This window comes from Ostrea edulis, chromosome 1 (assembly GCF_947568905.1).
Source record: "Ostrea edulis chromosome 1, xbOstEdul1.1, whole genome shotgun sequence".
In the NCBI taxonomy this organism is placed as follows: domain Eukaryota; kingdom Metazoa; phylum Mollusca; class Bivalvia; order Ostreida; family Ostreidae; genus Ostrea; species Ostrea edulis.
The window spans coordinates 7741961-7748930 of NC_079164.1; the positions used below are offsets into that span (position 1 = coordinate 7741961).

The window sequence follows — 6970 nt, forward strand, 5'->3', positions numbered from 1 at the left end:
TAAGGGAAAGGTACAGGGTTGGTCCTTCAGCACATGGATTCAATTTTATCAGTTCAAGTCTACATTTCCACTACTATTCACTAAAAGAAAGGGGAGGGGGGGGGGGGTGCAGCCAGCCTTAGTACATTGTCAAGAAATCCCACCGTTGCTATGTGTCTGGTAATATTGTCGTCATGTAGCCCGATATTACTTATGTAAATACGATCTAATGTCTATGTCAGAGCAAGAAATGATGGATTTTTTTCTTCAAATTATACTTTTCTATCATGTAAACATATATGTTACAAAGGTATAGTACATGGGTCATAATGATGACAGTGTTTCAAATTGTTTATTGTTTTGTTTTGTTGTTTGAAATATTTTATGTTACATTCTGTTGTATTCTCAACTTCAGAAAAAGCCACCCATATTGAATGTGTATTTGACATCAATCAAAGTATGAAATGAAACTGCCAGTTTTTGTTTCTTTACACAATGAAATTGGCATTGTCATGTCTATTTTGATATGTCATAATCAGCAACTGAAACTCAGGAGACTGCAGACAAAAACACCGAAGACGCATACATGTACCATATCGTGGATACAGGGGCTGTACACGAGGGCTGTACTAGTGTGAGGATGGCGTGTCTCACAGGAATGACAGGATAAGATGTTTTAAATTTGTATCTTTAAAATTCTTAACAAGAATTATTTTGATCAATATTTAGAAAACCTTCTTGATAAATAGATTTCATTAGGCGATTTATAGCAAGCATGGTTGAATATGGTACATCATTAATCATATTTATAGTTTATGTATAAGTTAAGCATGTTTGTGCATTATCATTATTTGTCATATTGATATTGTTTAGGTGCTGATCCTCTCAGAAGGCAAAGGAAGCCTCATGCCGTTCCTTCAATATTCCCTTGGAGCAGCTCAAGGATATGCGAAGATGACAGAAACCAACGACGCATTGCACGCAAGAGAAAAGTGGAGCAAGCCTGTACTAGTCCGATTTCCGATGACGAGTCTCAAGTAGCCATTTTTTCCAACATTGGTAATTTTGTAGAAACAAGTAGTTGCGAAAGTAATGAACCAATGCCGTCATGTAGTTATGAATCCTCTGATGCTGCACCAGTTTATACAGAAAGTTCATGCCAAACCATGTCATTGCCAATAATGTCAGTGGAAAATTTCATTAACGATAGTGAAGGTTTTATGTTCTATACTGGACTAGCAACATACACAGATTTTTTACACGTGCTGTATAGTTTAGGTGAGGCTGCATTTCATTTGAACTACATATACAACCAGGTGCAGAATCTGACAATTGAGAACCAGTTGTTTCTGACCTTGATCAAACTAAGACAATATAAAACTAACTTTGAACTTAGTAGGCTTTTTTCAGTGTCCACAACAACTGTTGAAAATATATGGCTGACATGGGTCAACTTCATTTACAGGCAGTGACAAGAGGTTAACTTTTGGCCTGACAGAGAGTTGGTGAATTTCTTTGCTCCAAGGGATTTTTATTCGAAGTTCCCAACAACACGGTTAATCATTGATGGTACCGAGATTGCTGTCAAGAAACCAAAGCCACCAATAGCCCAGCAGTCTACGTTCTCAACATACAAGAATCGGAATACTGTGAAGGTACTCGTTGGCTCAACACCTGGTGGTCTTGTATCTTTCATCTCATCAGCTTTTGGAGGTTCTGCAAGTGATCGTCAACTTGTGGAACGCAGTTCCTTGTTGAATCAGTGCAAGCCAGGCGATTCAGTGATGTCTGACAAGGGCGTTAACGTGCAAGACATGTTTGCTTGCAGGGATGTTAAAATTAATATTCCAACATTTTTAAAGAAGAAAAACCGTATGTCGGGAAACACTGTGTTGCATGATCGCAAAATATCTAGTAAAAGGGTGCATATTGAACGGATAATTGGATTAGCAAAAACATTTAAAATTTTGAAGGGCCCCTTGAACAGCACCGAGACAAAGTTAGCAAGTGAAATTATCTTTGTATGCTTCACTATGTGCAACTTCAGAAAATGTATTGTACCCAAACATGCTTAAGAGTTAAGATTGTTATGGTCTGTGAAGTATAAACATACTTATGTATTTTCATATGATTTGTACTCTCCAGGCTCCAATAACTTTATTTTTTGTATTCCAAGTCTCTAACAAATACTAAAATATTAAAACATCAAATGATATGAAATTTTTTTTTATAAAAAAAAATATATGAAACCACAACATAAGAAATTGACAATCACTAAATGGGTTTGGTGATATATTATAAACAATGTCTTGCTACAATTAATACCATGACTCAGTGTCCAAATATGACACTTAGATGTGATGATAAAATTTGTTCAACACTGCACTTCTGAAATATTTTTCAAAAAATGATTCTAATTTGTGAATCATGTTTTCAATAAATTCCTCATCTCTTGGCACTGGTATAACTTTGAGGTCTTTGAATGTGTACACTACTAAAGTGCATTTAGTTCTGTTTGTACAGAATAACTGCCCTTGTATTTGATAGAAGTAATCATGTGACATATCAAGTTCTAAGGAAGCATTTACATTCTTCAAAAAGGGAACAGTTTCATTAGAAATATGTTCATGTTTTGCAGTGAATGGGCATTTTACCTCTAAAATGGAGGTTTCATCAATTACAGCATCTGGAGATGCTGCAAGAAATGGGTGGGATTTGGATACAAATGTGCCACATTTTTGAGTTTTTACTTTGCATTTTTCTTCAAAGCTTTTTATGGCTACTGACTCGTAACATCTACCATGGATTATGGGTGCAACATTGATTTGTGGGGTATATTTAGTTAAACGATTGGCAAGATTATGCATATTAGTTTTTTTCTGTACATTTGCAGATTTTTCCAAAATTTGAGGAGTGAATTCTCTTGCACCTTTCTGACTGCCATAGAGGATTGATGCTTTGGCCACGAGTTTGATTTTCAAATTTTTCAATTTCCATACTAGTAATGTTTGTAATATTGGAATTTTTCAGCCACATTTCAGAAAGTTTCTCCTGAAAATAATCATGGTCAGAATCCATTGCAGTTGTGTTTGCGATTGAAAATAAATGTGAAATTGGTAATGTATTTACTGATGGGTGATTCAACCAAACGTTCCTAAAGGTGTCGTGATATCCAGACATGTTCCTAAATTGAAGTGGACGTGGGTCATAAATGACATCAGCATTATTTGCAAGAGGGAGGTCTTTAGCTTTAATCGGACTCACCCTTGTAGGGTTTTGTTTGGTGAAATGTTTGCAAATTTTGGGTGCAAGTTTCCTCAGTAGTCAAGTCACCATTCTCACACAATTTCTGTAGAGCATACAAAATAACACATACATGCTTACATGCTGCAACTGGACCCATTCCTACTGCACACTCACATTGACATTTAACAACACATCCATCAACATCAAAACTTGCATTGACAGCATACGACATTGTTTTCTTCATCTGTGCCTTGCATTCAGCTTTCACAAAGAATAGCCCATCTTCAGATGCCAATCTTGCATACTTTAAAAATTTGCTTTCATAAAGGTATCTAACATTTGCATCAATTTCTCTGTTCATTTTCCCCAAGTATGCACATACAGCTTCTTCTTTAATTCTTGTAATCACAGTATCTTTATTAATGTCTTTATATTTCTCATAACTCGGGACTTCCATGCAGTACTCCCTTTCCCTTTCACCACCACCAAAGTTATAGTTTCTGTCGTATGCATCAAGTCTGAAAGAGAATATTTCAAGGTTCATATTGTACATAATGTCATATATGTAGCATTAATGGCCTATAAAATGGGGTAGTAAAGTCTGTACTTAATATTACAGTCAGGGCCAAAAAAGTCTCGTATCATTAAATTTTAGTTAACAGACAAGGTAATAGTTTTAGACCTGTCATTTGACAGGGCGGGCAATGTACATGTAACTGCATGCAGGCACATAGAGCTATCATTTTCAGTCCTGAGGAAGATTCAGCCAAAATCATATTTTTGCGTTTCAGAAAAATTAACCCAGAAAAAATCGTTATAGTTTAAAAAAAAAGGGGGGGGGGGGCTTGGCCAGGTCACCATAAAAAGAAAATATAAAACGTTTATCAATCCTTGAACTTCAGAAAATAGTGATGATTGTATGTTATATGATTGAAAATATTGTAATTTGAAATGTTGATAATATCCTAATAAAAAGAGACCAGGACATTGTATCAGAAATGGCACTCGTGAGCGATTGTGTATACTGACATTGTTGATTGATAGTATTGCATCACATCGATGATGTTTTTAAATATCTAAAGTAAATGGTGAAACCAGATTAACGTAAGGAAATTTCATTCTGATGCAACAAGCTTACGTTTTTAATGAAATACATCGAATGGTTTTACAATATAGTCTTTATTCTCTCGAGATTCACGATTTCAATATTTATGATGAGAAAATTCGAAATAGAATAAAAAACCGTTCAGACCTTTCAACGAGTTCTCTTTTTCGCCCCGATACTCGCGCATTTCGTTTCTTGAGTTCGCTTCTCAAGGTGGTAAGGTTCCAGGAACCGTAATCTGTCATTATGCTGGTGAAAGTCTATCTTGGCAAAGTAATATAATCGGTAACGACGCTCTTTCGCTAAGGAGGAAAGAAGAGTGTTGAACGTCAACGAGGCTTGCGCCACCTGTCATCAAGGGCGAGTAATATGTAATTTTATTTGCCATTATCCATGCTGATATACTTTTCGTTTTACAATCACAGAGAAAGAGCTCTTCTACCCTTGTCGAAGCACACGCAAATGTGATGTATGCCTATATCAGGCCGAGTAAAGTGTTTACATAACAGTTTTATAATTTACGCAACGGCGCTGATGTATTCCGGAATCTGGAAGTTCGATCACAAAAAGTTTAAATTACACGCTGCAAACACCAATCGTAACTACTCGGCTATTTCCGTAACCACAAATGAACCTCGTATGTGGATCGACGCTATCAGAGTTGGTTGTTACGTATACATAAACGTAACTATGACGTCACAGTCGTACGTTACACTATGAAACGTGAACTTTCAAATGCATCTAAGGTATTATACACATCTAAGGTATTGTACCACTATCAATTTCCACTTACATGTTATGTATTAGAGTGAATAAGACGTTAATGATACCAAAACTGAATCTGTGGTGAAAATATAAATAGCATATTATTCAGGGATTCGGTTCTGGCCTTTTAACTCTCATCCACGGGCGCGCTTCCGGCGAAGAAATGCATCGATTTGATGCAATTCTTGCGCCGATCCACGTCCGAGTCTTCTTACCGGTTACGGAAAAAGACGAGCGCGTGATCCGATTGTGCAAACACCTGTTTACGTAACTATAGATGTTTTGCACACTCTAACGTCATGCTAGGTCAAAAGGTCATAGGGAAAAAAAATCTTACATCCGGGTCCTTTGTCAATGTGAAACAGCGAACGACGACGGCTGGTCACCAACATTTTACTGGTGAGACATAGTTTGTTTAAGCATGTAAGATGATAAAAATATAACATTCGTAAAAAATACAATTTAAAGTTACCATTAAGAGTTGCAGATTAGAATATTTCATTCACATTTGTTTAATTTGAGCTGGTGAAGTATAGGTTGTTTATGTCTGCTCGCTACTTTCACTTGCGATGTTTTCTATCGAATTACAGTCATTAGCTCTCTAAAATTAACCCAGTGAAGTAGTACATTGCATAGAGAAGTGATAATAGTTCAATAATTTTATTGACAATGTGTCTTTTTTCTTTTAAAATGACAAAGTGGTTTGATTTATCGGCATACCCCCCCCCCCTCTTCTCTCTCTCTTCTGTGGTATGCAGTACTGAGTAGTAATTAAGTTTGAACCTATGAATTAAGTCACCCCTCACACAATTAAGGATTTTGAAGTTTGGATTGAATTAAGTTTTACGAGTTGTTTGGTTTTTTTTTTTTTTTTAAAGTGTCTATCAGCATCATTGTCGTGCCAATCATTTTCAATATTCGCACGACGGTCGCGCTTATATTAGAGCTCCTATCCGTACGATATTCTTTTCCCAATTATAAATTTCTTCTACTTGCCCATGAGACAGAGTGAGAGATATATTTCATTTGTATGATTTTAAATCTTATAAGCTTCTGACAATTAAAAAAAAACCGAAATGTCTACACAATTATTTAATTTATCTCTGACTTTGACAAATGACCAGTTCAAAGTTCACTTTTAGGTATAACATATGTAGGCCTATATATATTAAAGCTAGAAACTTTATTGCAAATAATAAGGATACTAATTATAAACCAGGCAATTTAGGTTCACCACCCAATACCCAACTGTTAGTCTATCCATTTTCAGCAGTCTGATCTAAACAACCGACTTCTCTTTGCGAATGTAAGGAGAAAGGGGTGTGTAAGACAAGTGTAAGGAAAAGGAGGGGGATTTGACGATTCTAAGAAAGGAGGGTTTGTATTAGACGAATGTAAAGAGATGGAGGTATATTTGACGAGTGTAAGGAGAGAAGGGGGTTGGAAAAGCCCTGAATTATTCCTGACTTTCACTAACTATATAGACTACAAGTGATTTTCAAAATTTGTCGTCGTGTGTATAATCTCGCCCCCCCCCCTTTTTTTGTAAAATTTCCTTTTTAAAAATATTATCTGTATAGATCGTAGTAGTTGTCAATATTTATATTTTGTAACCCAACCCCCCTCCCCTTGATAAGGGACGCTATGATGTGCCTGGATAATACTGTCGTGATTTGTTGTAATGCATTATAATCTATTTTCTTTGTAAAATTACCATTAATAATGAATACCCCCCTGCCCCTAAAAAGATCACAATACAATTGGGTCCAGTAGTCGGTAGAGGGGTAGACTCTATTATCGAAATTTTACATTTTTGTGCAATTCAGAATTAAGATTTTTAGTGTAAAAATGATTGTTTATTATGAAATGGAATCT

General features: G+C 35.9%; 1 pseudogene; it reads left to right on the forward strand.

Annotated features, from left to right (window-relative positions):
* The first annotated feature begins 319 nt into the window (after positions 1 to 319).
* On the forward strand, positions 320 to 2192 carry LOC125662785 (uncharacterized; annotated as a pseudogene).
* The last annotated feature ends 4778 nt before the right edge of the window (positions 2193 to 6970 follow it).